The 22442-nt window shown below is 44.7% G+C and overlaps 1 long non-coding RNA gene across 1 annotated transcript in view; it reads right to left on the reverse strand.

The window, feature by feature from the left end:
- Positions 1-6446: 6446 nt before the first annotated feature.
- Positions 6447-22442, reverse strand: part of LOC144221372 (uncharacterized) — a 103347-nt gene continuing 87351 nt past the window's right edge. Inside the window, exon 4 of the long non-coding RNA XR_013332051.1 lies at positions 6447-6510. This is a non-coding gene — a long non-coding RNA (uncharacterized LOC144221372). The remainder of the gene's footprint in view (positions 6511-22442) is intronic.

Below are 22442 nucleotides of genomic sequence, written 5' to 3' on the forward strand. Positions count from 1 at the left end.
AATGGACAGTGGTAGGGAGGGGAGATTTCTGCTGAGCATAAATGGGACTCACTGAGGAGGCTACTCCAAAGAGCTATGTACGTGGTCAAACACACATTTGCTGCCAGGAATTTTAGCCCTTTGTGCAAGTGGAACATAGCAGGCTCACACCCATTGCCTGGGGATACTTGAAATGCCCAGGCAGGTAAGTCTTCCAGGCAGGCCGGTCACTTCCTCAAATAGTGGCTCCCCCCCCTCTTTTTTTTTTTTTTTAGCATTTATTCAGTTTTGAGAGACAGAGAATAAGTGGGGAAGGGGCAGAGAGAGGGAGACACAGAATCTGAAACAGGCTGAGCCATCAGCACAGAGCCTGATGTGGGGCTCGAACCCACAAACTGTGAGATCATGACCTGAGCTGAAGTCAGATGCTTAACCGACTGGTGGCTCGCCCTCTTCTTGATACAAGCGCTTAAGATTTTTGTCTGCTATTGTCTATTGCAGGGACAGAGCTGAATGTTTTATAGTATCGCTGGTGTTTTGTAGCAAATCCTGTTTTCAATAGATCCTCTAAAAGACAGACATAAAGATGATCTAATTTTGAATTCATGCCATGCTTATATCTCACGCTGGGAAATAACATTCTTCATTGAAATTAAAGTAGTTTGTATAAAGTGATGAAGTTACTAAGTATTGGTAAGCAAACTGAGAGGAAGTTTTAGCAAATGCTTTGCAGAGGGACAGTGGAGAAAAATAGCAGCACAGTCTTCTTCTAGAACCAACATAGGAACCATCTATGAATCTCCGTAGATTTAACATATTCTGCAGAAGATAGGGGTGGATCCTCTGAACTTAACCTAAAGAAGACAGGCAGGGTTTGTTTTGTTTTTCCTCACTTATTACTTGTTCAGAGGCACAAGAACTCAGGCAAAATTTCCTCTCATCACCATTGAGTCTAACTCATAGGATGAGGGTAAAGGTAAATGCAACAAATATTCTAGAGTGTGTCACCATCATTTTAAGCATAGGCATCATTAGACAACTGGGGGGAAAAAAAAGGAATGGTAGATGGCAGATGGCTTAGTCCTCATATTAGAATGCACATGACAATACTAATTTTGATATTGAATAAGAAAGGAAAGCTCTGGGCACTCCAGGCCAGGTTCTAACTGGGAGCTGGGCCTCAGTGTTAATGGTCCTTATCTTTTAATGCCTGGAGCAAAAGTCTAGCTAATGTTGCCCAGCAATTCTGTACAGAACACAGTCTATTTCTAAGACATTTGGCTACAGAGGGTCTGGAGTTTTCTCCCTAGTAGGAAGTTGTCACAAAGTTCTCAGCTCAGCAATGCAAGTTTCACCAAGGCAGACCAGGCTGAATTTTGTTTTCCCAATAGGAAATTAGAAACTATATTGTCTCAGGGCACCTGGGTGGCTCAGTGAGTTGAGCGTCCGACTTTGGCTGAGGTGAATATCTTACAGCTTGTGAGTTCAAACCCCGTGTCGGCCTCTGTGCTGACGGGCCAGAGCTTGGAGCCCACTTTGGATTCTGGGTCTCCCTCTCTCTCTGCCCCTCCACTGCTTACACCCTGCCCCTCTCAAAAATAAACATTAAAAAAAAAAAAAAAGAAAACTACATTGTCTTTGGGACTTCTTTTGGAAACCAAGATCCAAGGACTTTTATAGGCTGAATCGGAGCCACGTATCCAAACAGAACTACCACTCCTTCTAATATAAGACACCAAAAGAGACTGCAAATTGCAAACCTGGTTTCCTGTGCTTCCAGGCTTCTTTCCAAGATGGAGACAGCACAAACTCAGGGAAAGAACCTGAGCTTTGCAAACAGACATGTCTGAGGTCACCTCCTTCCTTCCACTGCCTGGCTGTGAGAGGGCCCCGTGAAGGATAGCTCTGATGGCCTGCAAATCCCATTGCTTGTCCCTAGTCTCTGTTTCTTCAGAATCTCTCTGTGACATTGGACACTTCTAACCATGCCCTCCCACACTGGTTTCTTCCACATGCAAGAGCATTCCTTTCTAGTACGATCCAGTGAAGTGTTCCTAAAAATGATGTCATGATGACCGCGCTAGCTCCGAGGGTTATTGACACTGTGCAGTGAGCTATGCATTGTACAGAGTGCTGAGGAATAAAAACTTGCCCCTACCCTTAAAGAATTTACTGTCTGGAAGGAGAAATAAAATTACTAAGAAATGATTGCGAACCTCATAACTTGTAAGTGGTGGTAGCAATAGTAGTAGTAGTAGTAGTGGTAGTAGTCGTAGTCGTAGTCATAAGAGACAAGTAGTGCCTAGATTATTAAAGTTCTGAAATGCATGAAAGAACAGCTTAAGTTTTATTCTACAGGTCAGTTCTTCTTTTTCAAGTTATTGATTCATTGAGAGACAGAGAGAAAATGAGGGCGAGCGGGGAAGGAACAGAGAAAGAGAGGGAAGGAGAGAATCCCAAGCAGTCCCTGAATCATCAGCGCAGAGCCCAACACAGGGCTTGAACTCATTAACCCTGAGATCTTAACCTGAGCCGAAACCAGGAGTCAGATGCTTGTCCGACTGAGCCACCCAGGTGCCCCTACAGGCCAGTTCTTCTTAACTATGCTTTATTATGTACTGTTATCAGTAAAAAGAAACTGAGAGAATACACTAATGAACACACACACACACACACACACTACAAACTCCGTTATACACACAACTTATATTTGCACATTCACCAACGATCTAAAACTTAATTGTAGCCCCCAAGTCAGCACTCAGCGCTCCTGCAGTCATCTGGGGGCATCTGAACGCCTGGAGGCGGGTTTCCGGCTGAAAGGAAGCAACATGACGCTTTGCCTTATTTCACGCCTACTCTAACAACTGTCCTTTTCACCCTCTGTTTAGTGCCAGAGTTTTTGTTCCTTTGTGCTTCCAGCTGGGGCTTTTGCTGGTTTAAATGGCCCCCGAGCACAGTGCTGAAGCGCTGGGTAGGATTCCTAAGCACGAGAAGGTTGTGATGCACCTTCCAGAGAAGGTACATGTGCTGGGTAAGCTCTGCTCAGGTGGTAGTTATAGTGCCGCCGAATTGAAAAATAATGATTCAACAATCTATATGACGTGACGTTTCTTTAAAAAGGAGCACACATAAATACTTGTTTTATCAGTAAAATTGTTGTCAGCTGGGCACATAAGGACAGATTATAACGACTCAGTGTAGACACTTCAAGTATTTTTTTCATGTTCATTTCACTAGTAAGCCAACATAAACATATCTTTGAATATAAATGTTTGGTGTACTGTAACCACAGCAGGACCCTGGAATTGCATCGGTTCTCACTTTCATAATACATGCTTTACAAAATCACCATCCCAAGCGATTTTCCTATCGGCGGTTTTATTAGGTGCTTATCCAGTGGTGTGCAATTCCTATTAGTAATTGCGTAATGAAACCCCACGACGGTCTGCTGGAGTTTACACAGGAAATGAGACTCTCCTGTCCTCAGTGAATGGAAGTCAGAGAGACCAAGGAGAAGACTTTCAGAAAGGAGGGATATGGTGGCAGCATGAAGTGCAACAGAAAGGCCAGTATTTCAGTGTGAAGAAGAAGACTGGATGGAGAGCATCCTTAGCAAGGTCAATTTTTATTGCGTGCCAGAAACAGAAGGTGGCCTAGGCCATCGCAGAGACGAGGGAATGCTGGCTGATAAAAAGGTCCAGATCACAATCATGGGAGGGAGGGAGGAAAACATCGATTGGAGTTGGGACTAGTTAGACATCAAGTGGTCAAAGAATTCTGCCTCCATGAAAATGACAGGAATTGGGATAAATCCTGTCCATGAACCAAGCACTGAAGTTCTTGTATGTAGAAGAGTGACCCAGAGACTCAGGATCTCAGAGAAGTAGGCAGAAAGGTGGTATGACAGCCTGGTGCCCTGGACTTCAGTATGTTGTTTTTGTTGTTGTTTTGGTTTTTAATTTACGAAGGGAACAGGGGTGGGGCGCCTGGATGGCGCAGTTGGTTAAGCATCCAACTTCAGCTCAGGCCATGCTCTCACAACTATGAGTATGCATCCCACATCGGGCTCTGTGCTGACAGGTCAGAGCCTGGAGCCTGCTTCCCATTCTCTCTTTCTCTCTTCCTCTCCTGCTCTTGCTTTCTTTCTCTCTCTCAAAACAAATAAACAATGGGGCACCTGGGTGGCTCAGTTGGCTAAGTGTCTGACTTCAGCTCAGGTCATGATCTTGTAGTCGTGGGATTGAGTCCCCGCATCAAGCTCTGCACTGAGCATAGAGCCTGCTTGGTCTCTCTCCCTCTCCCTCTGCACCTTCCCCTCTCATACTCTCTCTCTTTCTCTCTCACCCAGTGCTCTTCAGAAGAAGTGCCCTGCTTAATCCCCACCCCTTACTCACCTCCCCTCTGGCAACCAAGTTTGTTCTCAATAGTTAACAGCCTGTTTCTTGGTTTGTCTCTTTTTTCCTTTGTTCATTTATTTTGTTTCTTAAATTCCACATATGAGTGAAATCATATGGTATCTGTCTTTCTCTGACTTATTTCAGTTAGCATTATAGTATCCAGATTCATCCATGTTGTTGCAAATAGCAAGATTTCATTCTTTTTTATGGCTGAATAATATTCCATTGTGTATACGTACCACATCTTCTTTTTCCATTCATCTTTCAGTGGATACTTGGGATGCTACCATAATTTGGTTACTGTAAATAATGCTGCAACAAACACTGGGGTGCATGTACCATTTGAATTAATATTTTTGTATTTCTTGGGCAAATACCCAGTAGTGTGATTCCTAGATCCTAGGGTATTTCTATTTTTAACGTTTTAAAAAATGTTTTATTTATTTCTGAGAGAGGGAGAAAGGCAGCGTGAGCAGGGGAGGGTCAGAGAGAGAGGGAGATACAGACTCTGAAACAGGCTCCAGGCTCTGAGCTGGCAGTCAGCACAGAGCCTGATGAGGGGCTCGAACCCACGAACCGTGAGATTGTGACCTGAGCCGAAGTTGGACGCTCAACTGACTGAGCCGCCCAGGCGCCCCACTATTTTCAGCTTCTTGAGGAAACCCATACTGTTTTCTACAGTGGCTGTCTCAGTTTGCATTCCCACCAAGAGCACAAAAAGCTTCCTTTTTCTCCACATCCTTATCCTTGCCATCTTTGTCTTGTTGTTTCTTGTGTTTTTTTTTTATTTCAGCCATTCTGACAGGTGTGAGGTGGTATCTCATTGTAGTTTTGATTTGCATTTCCCTGATGATGAGTGATGTTGAGCATCTTTTCATGCGTCTATTGGCCACCTGGATGTCTTCTTTGGAAAAATGTCTATTCTTGTCTTCTGCCCATTTTTAAATGGATTATTTGTTTTTTTGGATGTTGTGTTATATCAGTTTATATATATATATAAATATATTTGTTATGTATATATACATATCAGTTTATATATATATATAATATTAGATACTAACCCTCTATCAGATATGTCACTTGAAAATATTTTCTCCCATTCAGTAGGTTCCCTTGTAAACTAGCTGATTGTTTCCTTCTCTGTTGATGTAGTCCCAATAGTTTATTTTTGCTTAATTCCCCTTACCACAAGAGATATATCTAGAAAGGTTGTTGCTATTGCCAATGTCAGAGATGTTACTCTCTCTGCTCTCTTCTAGGATTTTTATGGTTTAAGGTCTCACATTTAGATCTTCAATTCATTTTGTGTTTACTTATTCTGTATGATTTAAGAAAGTGGTCCAGTTTTATTCTTTTTGCATGTAGCTGACCAGTTTTCCCAACACCATTTGTTAAAGGGATTGACTTTTTACCACTGTATAACCTTCCCTCCTTTGTTGAAAGTCAATTGGCCATATAATTGTGGGTTTATTTCTGAGTTTTCTATTCTGTTCCAATGATGTATGTGTCTATTTTTGTGCCAGTACCATACTGTTTTGAGTTTTACAGGTTTGTAATATAACTTGACATTTGAATTGTGATACTCCCAGTTTTGTTTTTCTTTTTCAAGATTGCTTTGGCTGTTTGGGATGTCTCATGGTCCATACACATTTTAGGATTATTTGTTCTAGTTCTGTGAAAAATGCTGTTGGTATTTTGACAGGGACTGCAGTAAATCTACTGATTGCTTTGGGTAATATAGACATTTTAACAATATTTGTTCTTCCAACCCATGAGGCATAGAACGTCTTTCCGTTTGTTTGGGTTGCCTTCAATTTCTTACATCGTTGTTTTATACTTTTCAGAGTACGTGTCTTTCACCTCCTTGGTTAAGTTTATGCCTAGGGAATTTATTATGTTTGGTGCAATTGTCAATGGAATTGTCTTCTTAATTTCTCTTTGTGCTGGGTCGATATTAACATATAGAAATGAAACAGATTTCTGTCCACTGATTCTATATCCCGTGACATTATTACATACCCACTGCAGTGCTCTATGAAGCCTTATCTGACCCCTCCTCACCTCCTTAAGCTTCATCAAACTCCTTCTGTCCTCAAAGTTCCCAGAGTACTTCAGTCAAACTGAAGGTAACCTGCGAGGGGAGGGCTCAGAATTGGACAGAATTAGATAGAATTAATGTGCCCTGAGACCCCTAAAGATGTGTTTAATATCCATATCTAATGGAGAAAGCATTAGCAAAGTCTGTAAATAAACATGTAAACGTATATATCTGGCAAATGAAGCCCAGCACTGTGTTGTGGGAAAACCTCCAGACTCCGACTGCCTGGGCTAAAGTCCTGCTCCACCAGGAAGTACCTCCAAGGAGTGGAAAAACACAGTTTACTTCCATTTCCTTTTCTGTAAAGTGAGAATCATAATAAAGGTATTTTATTTTGAGTGACTCTCAACACAGAAGAGTTATGAGGATTCAAGGAGTAAATTAACATAAACCCATTAGAACTGCCCATGGTTAATTGTGCTAAGAGGTAGGTATTATTTTGATGAGTATAGTTTTTTTTTTAATTCTCTTGATTTTAATTGAAAATTGATGTTGACTTCAGTTACATAATTGGTTTTCCTTTTTTTTGGTGTTCATTATTTTATACTTCCGTTTTTCTTCTTTTGGAAGAAGTCAAGCAATGAAAAGTAAATTAAAGAAAATTGTTAGGAAACACTTTAATTATTCCCTGGGTCTAATATGGTTCCTGCTTTCATATTTTTACACTTCACAACACACAAACACACACATGATAATAACTGAAGTATAATTTCAATTAGTTATCTAAGAACCTCTCTCATTGAATTCTACCAATAATCCTTGAAAAAGAGGTTCTATAAACTATTTTAAATAGGTAAAGAAAAAGAGGAATATGTTTAGACGGTATATTTAAATTAACATGAAACTCTCTCTCTTACCAGTTCTTGCTCTTACAAACTGTACATTATTTTAGGCAGGGATTCCTTACTTTCCCTTTTTATTAGAATCATGTGGGAATGTAAATACTGGTAGCTTTTCAGATGAACCTGCAGATGGAAATGTATTCTGTGCTTTAGTGGGTCTTTACGTCACTCTTAAAATAAAATAGCAAGTGGAAGATTTTAAAAGACTTGAGGTCTATTTATTAACAGGCTGCTTAGGATAGCATTTGTACTGTCCTTTCCTGGGAATCTTCCTAACTCAACACTAGCCAATCTATCATAGCTACACAAGGAGACGATGAAAAACATGCCTGTCTCCTGCACTTAAAATTGAAATTAGCCTGATTGGATTGCACAAAGAGTCCTCTTGCAGTCAGCCCTGGGTGACTTCAAAGGATTCATATACATGGAAGAAAAAAAAAATCCAAAGCTACAAAGAATTGAGAATCTGGCACAAATAATGTCATTTTTTTACTCAAAGCTTAAAACACAGAGCACGCAAAACAAAACAAAACAAAAACACCAACAACTATGGCAAAAACTCTGCTCTTATCAAGCAATTTTAAAACTCTGCTGATGTGATTAGTCTAATTTCTTGTCATTTGATAGCTACAGGTGGCTCTAAATGTTACAACTCGAGTTTAAGTCAGTGATCTTTATATAACTTATAAAATACATCTTGCTTTGTAAGTGAAGAAGACACATAATATCTCGGAAATCTGGCTATGCCTGTTGACCATTTGCAGTGTTGTGGTCAATGTCAACGTGTGCAGGGCCAGAGAGGGGCGATAAAGGAAGCCGTCTGCCTGTGGAAGCTGGTGGACTGCTGGGTAGGGCCGCCAACATCCGTTGTTGCCTGGCAGGGGGCTGGGTCGGCGTCAAGGGAAGGCTGGAAACTGGATTTTTATGTGATTTCTCCCAATGTACCCACAATTGCAATTAATTAAAAATATAAACACTGTACAGGCTAACCAGTGAGTCCTATTTATCATATTTCATAGAAAAATCAAGATAGAAAGGTGTTAGGAACAGAAGATAAAAAGGTTGGGTTGCTCAAAAATTAATAACTGCAAGAAATTTCTGCTTCTTCTGAGCTGGAAGAGTGAAAGGGTCGTCCAGAGGTCAGGGGCAGGCGCCTCAAGGCTTCAGATGTCCAGGTCCAGCCCCTTAAGCCGGAGCCTCGGGAAGCTGCTCTTGCGGGGCCAGGCCATTACTGCTGTCCTTGAAAGCTGCAACCGGGAGCACGCGCACACCAGCTGCGACACCTGCAGCTCATCTTGTTACTGCTTCCTGGATGAGTCCCCCTGCTGCCCCCACAGCCTCCTTCGTGGAGGCTCCGTCCGTGCTGCTGCTGCTGCTGAGAGCGCTGTTGTTAGAGCTTCCGGAAGGCTGCCATGGCGGCCTTACCTCGCCTGCAGCTACCGCTGGAGACGGCGTCAGACACTGGGAGCAGACAGAGCACCGCCCCCGCCAGCTGTGTGGTTTCCAGTCAGTTTCCCCCACAGGCAGGTGACACAGAGGTGCTCTGCCAACTTCCGTAAGAGTCCAGGTGCGAAGTTCTCCTGCACGTGTTAGAAAACTCAGTTGTCCAGTGTGTACGCATGTGCACATATACATCAAAGATACGGAGTAATGGCACTGACTTCATCCAGTAACACAGAGCTGCTGCCACAGCGAAGGCCTTTCAGTGTCATTTACCACATTAACAGACGGAAGAAGGGAAACCACAGGATTGTCACAGAGTTGCAAGAAAAACTATATGAGAAGCCAATATCTCTGTATATTAAAAGCTTTATAAATATCTTTATTTATGTATATAAATAGCTTTATTAAAAGCTTTATAACCAAAGTGGGAACAGAAGACAACGTTTCCAACCTGATACGTTACTCTATAACAAAACCATCAATGCCGTCATGTTTCATGTTGAAACATAATCAATATTTTCTATAAAAGCTAGGAAGGGGGAAAGAGCTTTTGTGTCTGATGACACTGCCTGTATTTACCAGTGTCCTGGAGATCCTGGCCAGTGCAGTAAGACAGGACAAAGAAATGTAATAAAAGTAAAGACCAAAAAAGGACACAAGCTATTATTATTTGGAAATGTTAAAATTACCCATTAAAAAAATCTGAGAACATCTGCAGTTAATACTCTGCAAATCAATAAAGTTTTTGTATATAAAGTCAAAGCAAAATATCTCAATGAAATTGTCATAAAACAGTGGGAACCAATTAGAAAAAAAACTATTTTAAAAATATAACATTTATAGTAGTTTCTGCTATGACTCCACATTGTGTAACATACTTGGGTCCTGACCCAAACCCACAACGCTGCTCCTTATCATGGGACCTTTAAAAAAAAAAAGTGGTTCAGGAGACGGTTGGAAAACCACAGTTGTGTGGGTTCTGGGAAAGGCTGTCATATCAGGACATAATTAACCACCTGCCGTGGATGACCACAGTCCACCGAAGAGACGCTGCAAACTCAGAGCTGAGTGCTCCCCTCCCTCAAACTGATCACCATAAATACTTGTTAATTAAGCCAGTGAATCCTGTTTCAGTTATCAAGTCACATACTTTAAAAGTGGGGGGGGGGAGAGATGACTATTTTTAAAAACAATCTCAAATTTTCCTCCAGATTCATCTTGCATTCTGTAAGTTCAACCGCTGTGTACCAACCAGCTCATTTTAGTCCCTGTCGGTAACATAACCCATTTAGAAATACTGAATGTCTTCATGAGCACATGAGTAATTCACCAAATAATGGGCAATACATCAGCCAATTATTCCAGGGCATAAGCTGATCCTTGGAAAGAAATCTGATCATTAGAGGGCTTTGGATCACTCCCCTCCCACTATTTTAGGAGAATCAAACTAATTTCCCAATGAAATCTAATGCACTGAGATAATCTGATTCAATAAAAGGAATAGCACCCCTATGCCATTTCTAATGAAGAAAATTAATTTCTTGGCATTACTTGAAATGTCAGAATTCATACCCACAGCCTCTATGAACTAAAATAAATCAACTGACAGCAAATATTAAGGGAGAAAACTGAAATAGTAGTCTTAATCAAGGGGTTATATGATAATGATTTCCATTGAATATATAAAAATCCTTCTGTTTTCCTAATAAATTCTTTAAGGAACACAGAATGTATTAGCACAGGAGGAACACTCAAATGGAATAAATGAATTTCTTTTCCTCTTTTGAATAAATGTCAGTTATTGGTCCATGATACACTGGGTTAGATACACAGAAAAAAAGCTCGTGATTAAATAGCTTCTCATTTGGGTACACTGTTTATGTATTCAGTCTTGATGATAATGCACTCAAACACAATCGATCACTGATTTTAATTTCCTTCATTGTGTTACAGACAGATGAAAAGGAAAGACGTAAAGGAAGGAGCTGTTTCGCTGGGCTGCGCACCACTTCCCTATCCAGACATCACCCCATATCATGTGTTCCTTGCAACATGAGTTTGGCTAAGCGGCAACATGCACCCCATCCCAGTGCATGCAGTTCACAAAGCCCTTTCCTGGGTGATGCTGTGAGAAAGGACTTACTTCCTTACTCTGTGTATACGAGGGGACTGTGAAGCGATGAGCGAAACTTTCATGAATCACATAATAAAATAACAGCCTCGTATTCTGTATCTGTTATACCTGTTCGAAAGATTCCAAGATCAATAATAGATGCCTTTGACACTACTAGGGAATTCATGATCAAGGGTGTCTTTGCTAATACTTTTCACTATAATAGAGTTAGCAATTCCCGTTTTTTTTTCTCTCTTTTAATTGTACAATCAGAATGTATACTATAAAGTGAAAAAAATTATTCTGTAGACATGAGAATAATAATTAATTGTTTCTTTATAGAGTATTTTCTATAGGAGTAAAGTAAAACCTAAAGAAATGATCTATAATTATCTGAAATTCCTTAAGCTTTACGTCCAATGAGAATATAGTATTTTTTAAGCCTTTTATTCAGCACTCAGGTTTACTACCCAGGCACCATCAGTTCTGAAACCTGTATCTTGAAAAATTGTTTCTTCAAGGAACTTCCTCAAAATGCCTGACTTTTCCTGGAGATTCATACATACAGCCTCTTAACTTGGACATCTGTCAATACAACTGGTTAAAAAAGTGAAACATATGGTCGACTGAAACAAGAATGTAAACAAGGACTCCCATTCCCAGACAACACTCTCTGCCACTCAAAGGGAGGCCAGCCCTCGCTTCCAGCACCCCCCAAGCTCTCTCCCTCTAACATAGCACCAAAAACCCGAATAATTGTTCCTATGGATCTTTTCCACTTAGCTGTGCACTCTTTGAGGGATGGAGTCATGCCTTCTCCATCCCTATATCCCCCAGGGGCAAGCACAGGGCCTGTTTTCTGAGTTCAATAGTATGAAAAGGATGGTTGAGAAAGCCTCAGATGAAACGAAAAGCTACGTTTGTATTGTCATTGACTGTATTGTGGACACTTTTCAATAGTTCAGAGGACACCTGAAACATTTCATGCGGCTGTGTTTTCTTTTATGCTCTGGTTGGTCCAGTGTGGCCCACACAGGAGGCACAGGAGAGATTTGGGAAAACTGCACTGTTTACACTCGCAGGTCTGGGCGCAGCACGCAGAGGCAGGTGGGGAGGACTGAAGGTGATGAGCAGACAGCGCGCAGCAGCCGGCGAGCTAGGGCCAGGCCTTTATTGGGAGTTCCGGGGGTAGGTGAGGCAGAGCATGGGGGACAGTTTAGCACTGTTTGAATGATCTGGGTAGGCTCCTAGCTTTAGGGGCGGTCCCCCATTGCCTAGGACCTGGCCCTGGCAGGATCAAGACAGAGGCTTATTGCCTCCTGGGTGCACTGACCAGATAGAGGAGGTGGGGCTCTGGATTGGTGAGTCTGCATATTGAAGGCATGCTTTGGGCTGACCCTTCGGCCTAGAAGTGCAGTGTCTCCCCAGCCAGGAAGGTTTTTAAGACACCGAAACATCAATAATATGCAGAAATAAACAGAATATCCAGAAGCATCTAAACATATGAACAACACACGCATCCTCATGGAAAGGCTCATGCAAGTCTGCCAGCAGGAAAAGGCGTGGTCCCAGCCACTTCCCTGCACTACTGCCCACCTCTCCTCTCCTGCCCCAGTATGCCACCTCCTGGTCTCCTCTCCCTTATTCTCCGTCTCCACTGAAGGTGACGTGTAGATGAAGGAGAACACTGCGGGCCCGGTGGTGCACAGCCGCGGAAGCAGAAGAAGGTGATTTATCAGCGGTGCTGAGATTCAGCACTGGTCCGTTATGTGATAGAGAGACGGGGCCCTGGAGGGGGAAGACTTTCTCTCCCTCTTGTTGAATTCACAGCTCCTCCTTGCCAGGACCAGCAGCGAAAGTGCTCACATACGGAACCCTGTGAACTGGGCTGACGTCATCCTGGAATCACGGCGGGGTCTCAGGTCCCAGGCTGCCAGCAGCAAAGACAATGGAGCTAATAGAGGTGCCTTCTCCACCCTGGCTTCTCTGTGAGCCTCGTCAGCCCAGCCACGATGCTCTGTTCCACCTGCTGGGAGTCCCCGCTCTGAGACAGGTCACCCAGCGCGGGACCCTACTCCTCCACACATCCAGCTTTGCCAACTGCCTCCAAAGCAGGCACAGACCTGTGACTCTTCCCCGGGCAGGCACATCCAGCCCAACCCACCCCACGCTCGTTTTCTACTGTGCTGCTATCAGTGTTCTACCTTGCGCTCCCAGAAGCCCCTGCTCTCAGACCACGCGGGCCCCTGATGCACAGATATTCTCTGTAATGTGTCAGGTGGGAGAAACCAGTCACACTGATTTTCCTCTTCTGGGATATTGTGGGACATCAGTTATTATTTCTGTGTTAGTCTACTGTAAGGGATTACATCACAGAATGATTGGTTTTCCAAAAGTATTACTATCTTTGTTTTTGATCTGAAAAATTACTCTATATCAAGCTGGAAAGGAGAGTAAAATATAAGGACTCATAAATAAATTCTGATTATTTCCTTTCTTCTTCTGGAATGTTTATATAAAAGCCTCCAGCCTGAAAATGGAGCTTTCCTTGGAGCTCTTTGTCTGAGCCGGTACCAATGATGTCAGACTATGGTGTATGCCACTCAAACTTGTTTCCAGTTTAAACTCTAGGACATTGAGAATATAGCCTACAGAACATTAGTGCTAAAAGTTATAACTTTTAGGAAGTAAAGCGACCATGAAAAATTAAAATCCACTTCAGTGTTTGTAAGAGAGGTAGAACAGACTTCTCATCACTTATACTTCAAGGACAAATGATAGGAAAACAAACAGCCACGGCCAAGGTCACAGGTACCTTCTTCATCCTCACCAGGGACCCTAGATATCAGGTACAGAATGCGACTAAAACCTATTCAATCAATAATAATAATCATAAAAAGTGTGTCCCTATAACTCCATGGAACTACTTTCCATAAATTTTCACTTAATGGAATTGAGCTGCAAGTGGTTCTGAGGCATTCATAGTGTTCTCATTGTCATGTGGGGACACAGCACAAGAAGCCCCCTTAAATATCAGACCTCAAGGTCAAGGAGAAGAGAAACACTGCCTTTGTGTTTCCTCCCATCCTGAAAGAGCGTGCTTAGGGGTCGCACTGATGGAAGGCGAGAAACAAAGATATAAAACGGGACGCATTGTCCCAGGAAGAACAAGGCAGAACATGCAATATGACACATACAAAATGTGTCCAAAGGAAAAAGACAAAAAGCTCTTTTCTCTTGCCATAAATAAATAGAATAAAAAAGCCAGCAGAAGAAAAGTGGGCACACAATGGAAGACGGTCTGTAATGTGTGACTTACTATCCATGTATTTTTGCCGGTGATAACACTACTCTTTGATTCCGTATGCCAGGCAGTTAGAAGGTAATTAAAAGTAAGACAGTGTCTGAAGAGAAAGGTGACAGCAAACATTAAGTAGAATGATCAAACTACTTTCACGGAAGTAGGAAGGCATCAGTGATCGCTTTAAATCACCATCTCAGACCTGATAAAGATGATGCCTTTAAGCTTCTATTTCCCTTTCAACCTCACGAACTGATTTGAAAAATAATGAGCTGCTGTTTATGGAGCACTTATATTCTTAAATAATGGTTGTAACAAGAAGGAAGACGATGGTCAAGGGAGGAAGGATTCTTTCCAGAGCTGACCAGGTTTTAACCAGTGACATCATCTCTGAGCTCGGACTGCCTATGTCCGGATGGCATTCTAGTACCTGGGGGCCTCATTTCTTGGGACACAGCAGAAAGTTACCCGCAGTGATTCTCAGACCCTGCGTGCCTGATCTCCACATTGGATCAAAGCTGCCACTCTCAGCTCTTTCAGGAGATAAAATCAAAAGTCATTTCTGCATCTTCACACCCAAAATGGAAAATCGCTTAACTCTGTCACTCCACCAGAAAGAAGAAAATACGTGGCATTCAATTTGCCATGGTATAGGATGCTGTAAAGGTAAAACTTGTCTGGGTCCCTGGTCATCAAAAAGAAAAGAAAAAAAAAAAAAAGCAGATAAATCGCAACTGACTAATACCGGAAAAGTCAGAAGTCTCAGAAGTGCCAGGTTGTTTATATTTTCTGCAATGCTCTTAACACTAAATTAGGAAGGATACTAAATAGCATTGGAACTGACAGACTGTAGAAAGTGTTATCAACAAAACTGCTCAAAGATAGAAGGAAGCCTTGGCTTTAAACGTCAGGTCCAAATTTATCTGTAGATAGAGAAAGGTTCCCTCCTGGAAAAAAAAAATGCAGCCAAATGCTCATCAATAGAGACAAAAGATGAGCTTAGCAAACTAATTATAGTGCCGGTGAAGCTGTTTGGTAAGCCACAGGACAGAGACAAAGCTCTCTGTTAAGAGAGCAGTCGGAGGCTCTCCACTCAAACTGCCAACTGCAGCTAACATGAACATCTCTTAACGAGAAATGTGCAGGGGGTAGAAAAATGAAGGAGCGATACACTGAATGAGACAGAAAGCTCCAGATCGGTCAAAGGCATTGCCTGAAATGTCTGGACTTGGTTAGATGCCAACGCCCAATGATGCAGCAAAAACATCTGCAATCAACCAACCGCTCAGAGGAGACCTACATTCAGCACAGCCCAAACTTCCCTAACTCTTCATTTCCAATTCTACACAGCTGGGGCAGGGCGACACTGAGCCACGGGCTGGGCCAAATGTCGTTCACGGGAGAAATAATGAGGGCTCAATATCAGAAGAGCCATCTCGTCCTGCCTGACGCAAAATATCCTTGCAGATCAAGCTTTGTTCCGATCATCTGTGACTCTGTATGGGCTCGAGATGTGTAGGCTTATATGCATTCAGTGCGGAATGAGTCCCAGTCTGCTGGTCTCAACAAATGTTACTCTAAGCTCCTGAGAGAATCTGAGCCAGTAAGAATATGTACTCGAAGGTTCAAACTGGGATCGTGCTGCTTTGAGAAGAGAGAGGCTTGTGACAACCAACCGTGGAGATGCTCGGGTAGGACCTCCCTTGTAGAGACCCTCCCTGTAGAGACCCTGTGCAGGGCTGATGGCCTCCCGCTGCCTTACGTCCAAGTGCACGGTGCGCCAGCTGAGGCCTCCAGGGCCACTAGAACAGGCCAGCTCCGCCTGACGTTGGGTCCTCTGACAGGCGACCTTCACTTGGGGACCCCTGTCAGCGTGGTGAGGGCCCTCAGAGCCACACTGTGGTCTGAGGCCTGTCCCCCCCGCCCTCCCATGCCCTTCTCTGCCTACAAGTGCCACCCCTAAAGGCTCTTTCCTCCTGCACCCATCCACCCCTCTTTCCCCTTCCTGCCATTCCCTCAGCAAGTCACCTGTGGGTCTAAGCCTGTCTGGGCAACTGCTTTTTTGAGGACCCGAGCGAGCACACGTTTGCATCTACAAACAAAGGTGGCCATCGGCCTTTGATTCCACAGGCTTCAGATTGCACCTATGGAAGAGACCAGACAGATCGGTCAGAATGTTTGTTTAGAGTTAGACACGGATGGCAGGGCTCTTCTGACTGTAGGGCTTGTACATACGATTTAAATTATTTTCTTTTCACAGTAGGGTTACTAGCCTGATAGAGGGTGTCGAGGGGGGGTGTGTGCAGAAGATGTCTGCATTTCACAAGGCATCTGGCAACATCTCACGTGTGACGACACCTGGTCTGTGAAGGTTGTAAGCGCCCTGTGGTGACGGACCCTGACTGAGGCCGTCAGAGGGCACTTCCGGGGCAAGGCTGTGAGGGGCACGCGGGAGAGGCGCACTCGGGGGGATGGAGAAGGCCGGGGAAAGACCCAGCAGGCAAAAGCTGTGATCCACACGGATGTTCCCGGGCCATGTACTACGCACCAGCCCGTGGATCCTTCACGTACATAGAACCAAAATGAAATCCTTCAGACAAGCCTCTGAAAGAGAGAATTTCCTCAGGCTGAGGCTGAGGAAGCCAAAGCACGGGCAGTTTGTTTAACTTGACAGAGGAGGTACGGTTGGTCAAGGCCCAGGATCTGGAACCAGGTCTATCAGGCCCTGTGCTCACCGCAGCCCCAGCCTCCTGGCTCTGGGGACGGAGTTCAGTGCGGTGCGGCCAGACGTTGACTCGCAACGTGCAGTGTGCGAGAGGGGGCAGCTGAGGGGCTCCTGTGCAGGATGCTTTCTGAACTATTCAAAAGGAGACCTGCAGGCCGTTTTCACCAGCAGCCAGTGTCCTCTGCAGGGCAGTCAGGGCAGCGCAGGAGAGGCTGCGTGAGTCTTGGGCTGCTCCCCAGACACTAGCAACACAGGCGCCCCACGGCCGGGTGGCGTCTGGGGAAAATGTTCAACGCGGGGGGCGGCGGGGGTAGGTCAGGTGACGAGACTGCTCCTCCCCCATGATGGCGCCTGTAGCGGGCCTGCGGTGTGCCCCCTTCACAACAGCTCACTTCGGGTTTACCTGCGGGGGGCACTGCCCCCCAGTCGAGCTGAGCCTGCGTTTGTGCCACCAGCTCAGCAAATCGAGAGCCTTGCATCCTTGGCCCTTCTCTCATAAGACCTTCTCCAACTTCAGTCTAGGCTCATATGCAGCCTACAAGTACAGAAAGCTCGGCAGCTCGTCCAGGGGAAGGGGGCCACTGGGTAATTCTGCGGGCAGTCTCTCTGCTTCCTAATAGTCATGGAGAAACACTGGGCTGCTGTTTTCACAGTAGCATTCTAGATACTGTGCCCTTATACTGGCTTTTCATCTTTTCTGTCTCAATCTCCCTGCTTCATTTCCTTGTGATCACCTCTCAAAAAAAAAAAAAAATAGCTGGCTCTAGTCCTTGTGATAGGCTGTCCTATCAGGTAACTGAAACTAAGCCAGGGATGGGAAGTGATTCTAGAACATACTGAGGACGGGATCTGGTACGGAGTCAATCACAGATCATCGCTCCGTTTCTGATTAGATGGGGTCAGTCGGTAATCCCGGAGCGCCTGCATTACAATTACTAAGTCGCACGGGAGGTGAGTGGGGCCAGGGCAGGAGCAGACAGGCACAGGGTCACGCAGTAGCGCCAGTGCCCGAGCAGTGTGAGGTGATGGTAAATAAGAAGGCTGTGGATTGGGTTGACTCTGGCTCCCTGCCTTCGAAGGCTTGAACGAAGAGAGAATGTAGACTCGGGCTGTTAGTCAACTCTCAACCCAGGACATGACTCATGCTAACAGTGAAATACCTCCTGCAGCCATTGGACAAAATGTGCCAAACATGCATCCCAGAACTCACTGTTAAGGCTGAGAGCTCAAAAGAGACCGAATGTCTTAGCTCAAGTGGTAGCCTCTCCAGACGTGAGGGCCCTCACAGGAAAGACGCAACGCGCCATAGGAATGTGCTCCTTGGAGGAACATGCCGACACAGCTCATGGCACCTTGAAGCCTCGGAGGGCGACTCTCAGACGTCTGCAGAGTTCAGGTAGAACCGCCTCACTTCCCATCGCGGCCAGTGATGCACCTGCAGGCTGTGGGCTCTACGGATCTTCAGCCCCACTGGATTAGAGGTCTGGGGGGGAAGCCAACGGCAAACATCCCGCCAAGGGACAGAAAGGGACAGTTTCCTCTGAAACTGGAGCTCTGATGGGTAGTTTTAGACTCTTTATTTCAGCATAAAAAAGGAGGTGTGTTGTTTAGTGTCATTGACTCTGGTTACTCTTAGGAGCTCAAGTGGGGAGGGAGAATGGCTGCAACTTGGGGATTCCTGGGGGGGGTCCTCTGGTCCTTGCATGCCTGGTGATTACCCAACAGACCACAGTGACAACCGCTGCCAAAAAAGGGCAGAGCAATCAAGTATGCAGATCCGTCCGGGCTGAAGGCCTGTGTGTCTCTACAGCCTGAGCAACGCCAACGTGCAGCAGTGTGGGCGATGGTGGGGGAAATCAAGAAGGCTGGCTGCCGAGACAGCTGATAAATTCCAACAGTGGACCGGCTGTTAGCTGCCGCAGGGAGCTTGTCCTCCCAAACCGCCGGCATCAAGCTCTCTGGTAGAAACTGTAGTCAGCCTCCACCTTTGAAACACAGTGGCAGAGTAGGAGCGGACCCAGTGAGGGGCGGCCCCATCTGAACAGTGCGCTGGCCCGAATGTGGCAGGAATGTAGCAGATGCCGCCGGCACAAATCATTCTGAGCCTCCCCCCCAGTGGACAGAGGCACGTGAGCTCAGACTCACCTTGTTGTGCCTCAAAGGAGCATGGCCTGAGTCAACGCTCCAGGGTTTGCTGAGATGACAACAGCACTCGCTTGGTCTCCTTGTAGGCCCAACCTGAAGCGAATACCCTTGGGAGTGACCTTCAGCCAATGGGAGATGAGTGTCCGGGAATAATGGCTTCAGTCTCCTGACTTCCACGAGGACATTTCTGAAAAGTCTTCCGTTCATTTCACAGAGACTCTGAGCGAATTGCACGATTGCCTTTGGCAGCGGAAGCAGTAATGCACACTTATATCTTCTTCCTCCCGCCGTATCTCCCTCCTTCACTTGTGCCTCCCGAGATCACCTCTCAGACAAACTAGCTGCCCTGAAACCTCTTCTCGAGCTCTCCTTTCGGAGGAAACCAAACTAAAACACACAAGATGTCTTGAGAAATCTTCATATTTTCTGCTGATAATAAATGTGCTCACCCCTGCTGGAATGGTAGCAGGACTGAATATTGGATAAGGGGTGTTTATTATTTAGAGCCAAGAGCAGTATGAGTCTGGGGTCTGTGCCAGGTTTCAGATTCCTACTGCTCTGCAGAATCTTCACCATAAAACGTGGTGGAGATGCTGAACACCCACAGTCACAGCCAGACGAGTTATTGCAGCTGGAATTTTTAAGTCACTCACATAACATATTTTTGGAAAAAGTCTACCTCAGAGCAAAATTGGAAGCTTTGGAAGGAAATATACCTTAAGAGCCTATAGTTTTGTTTTTTTTTTTTACCTTTCAGATTCCCTTACATATCCAGTTCAGGCTATCATTAATGTTGCTTTGGGGCATTCCAAGTTGTCCCCGGTGAGCAGTCTGCTTCTAGTTCTAACCACTTTCTGAGAAACATGAAGTTCAAGCAGGGTCTAAAAGCTTAGATCAATGAGTCATGAAGAAGCTAAATGGGATGAGCAGCCTTCACAGAGTTCCCAGCCCCAAGTGCAACATGGAGTGCTGACAGATGCTCTCACGGGCACCATGGTTAGAGTAACACTTAGCGCTTAGCCGTGTCCAGGCCCCAATTGCCTGAAATCCCATATATTCCCTAGCCATGCCTTTGAAACATGTGGTATGACTCTCATTTTTCTAAACAGAGGAAAAGAGATTAAAAGTGACTTATTTCATATTAGAGTGGTCAAAACTTTAAAAACTGGAATTTAGTAGGTCCCGGGTTCAGGAACATTACTCCTGTGGCTGTACTCTGACGTGTCATCCAAGAAGGGTTTTTGTGTTTGTTTTTCTCCCTTGAGCTATTTCCTGCAGTGTCCTAGATGCACGTGCTGTCAAGGAGTTCTTTGAGGGGTGCCTGGGTGGCTCAGTGCATTGAGCATCTGACTTTGGCTCAGGTCATGATCTCACAGTTTGTGAGTTCGAGCCCCGCGTCGTGCTCTGTGTTGACGGTTCAGAACCTGGAGCTGCTTCAGATTCTGTGTCTCCCTCTCTCTCTGCTCCTCTCCTGCTTGTGCTCTGTCTCTGTCTCTCTCTCAAAAATAAATAAACATTAAAAATAATTTTAAAAAACGAGTTTTTTGAAGGGGCACTGGCTTCAAGCTTTTGAGAGTGCCGAATGTTTTTGTTGCACTCAACAGGCCATAGAGATACTGGAGATTTCAGAAATCATTGTTGAAGACAGTAAAAGAATATTTACTCTCCCTCACTTACTCTGAATAGACAAAAGAGGAGGTGTAAACTATAAGGAAGGAACTGACAGGTGCAGAGAGCAGAATGGGCAGCTTTTTGCGTGCCCACCAGTAGGCCAAAATGAAGGTACCATCCTTTTATTATGCTACCTGAGTTGAATAACTTTTCCTTTAGAGTGCTTCTTGCGGAAAGTGTGCAGAAGGACTTCATTTTTCATGTTACAAAATTTTCTTTCAAAGTGTGGCTAAAATAAATCCATTAATTAAATGATTTTGCATAAACTTTTCGCATAGATAAAACTCCTGAAGTTCTGGTCACAGACGAATAATTTTCTCAACATACATAAATCTAATGAAAACTAAAAAGTATAGAAGAAGATAATTAAACTAATAGGAATTACACTGATATAAATATAAAGTAAATCCTGATACCTAAGTGCCATTTTCTTACAAGCCCCTGAGATGCTTATTGAAAATACAGGATTCCTGGCCTCACCGAGGACCACTGAGTCAGAATGTCGGGGGGTAGAGCCCTGGTTCTCAAGTTCTCTTAAGCACACTCCACCCCTACCCCTCCCCTCTACCAGTGTGGGACTTAACGACTGAATCCTGGGAAGTGTGGACAACTCAACTCTGAACGTTGTATCCTTGCCCCCCACGAGTGGACAGCAAGTTGCGTAGGAGTTCCGGTTTATACAAGCATGTAAGCTGGGATTCGTTTTTCTCACACACAAAGTCGGGCTGTGAGTGCCTCCTTCTAACAGTGCCGGGGTACTGGGGCCGGCGTCTGCAGGTGCCCTGGATCCTGTCCTCAGGACTGCCACCACACACGAGGAAACTCTACTCCGCTCACACTTAAAACACCTGCCGTCACCCTCAGAGGTGTGCAGTCATCAGAGATGACTCCCTCAGAGCCTAAGGACATGTGCAGTCATCGAGAGATGCCAGGTGTATTAGCAGGGCTCCGTCTGCCTCTCTCTCTGATGTCTCTGTTCAGCTGCCCACCTCTCACTGTATCCCCTGTAGCCATTAGGCTACACTAACAGCTGATTAATTGCTCTACTCTTTTCCTAATTTTTTTTAAAGTATTTATTTTTGAGAGAAAGAGAGGAAGAGCACGAGTGGGAAAGTGGCAGAGAGAGAGAGACACAGCATGTGAAGCAGGTTACAGACTCTGAGCTGTCAGCACAGAGCCCAACACAGGGCTCGAATCCACGACTTGTGAGATCATGACCTGAGCTGAAGACAGACGCTTAACCAACCGAGCCGCCCAGGCGCCCCAAATTGCTCTATTCTTTTCAATGATGCTGTGGGCATAAATTTCTCTAAGCTCTGTTATCCTCGGCAGGGATATTTTTGGAGGCTAATATTTGAATTTTTTTTATTTTATTTTGAGAGAGAGAAGGGGGGGAGGGGGGGAGAGAGAAAGAGAGAGAGAGAGAGAGAAAGAGAGAGAGAGAGAGAATCCCAGTGTGTGTACATGCTCAGCCAGAGCCCAGTGTAACACTGGATCCCACGGCCTGAGCTGCTATCAAGAGGCTGATGCTTAACCGACTGAGCCACCCAGGTGGTCTGAGGCCAGTATTTGTATTCTGTTCTCACTCTGGGAGAACATTCTTTTTCCTCTTTCTTTTTCTTTTGGTTACCTCTCATAAAGTAAATGACCTTCAATTTAGCTTGCTATTCTAGTGCAACTGCCAGGGTTCTCTTAATACCTTTCCATAAAAATCCCTATTGTTTT

Source organism: Crocuta crocuta, unplaced genomic scaffold (genome assembly GCF_008692635.1).
Source record: "Crocuta crocuta isolate KB4526 unplaced genomic scaffold, BGI_CrCroc_1.0 scaffold20, whole genome shotgun sequence".
In the NCBI taxonomy this organism is placed as follows: domain Eukaryota; kingdom Metazoa; phylum Chordata; class Mammalia; order Carnivora; family Hyaenidae; genus Crocuta; species Crocuta crocuta.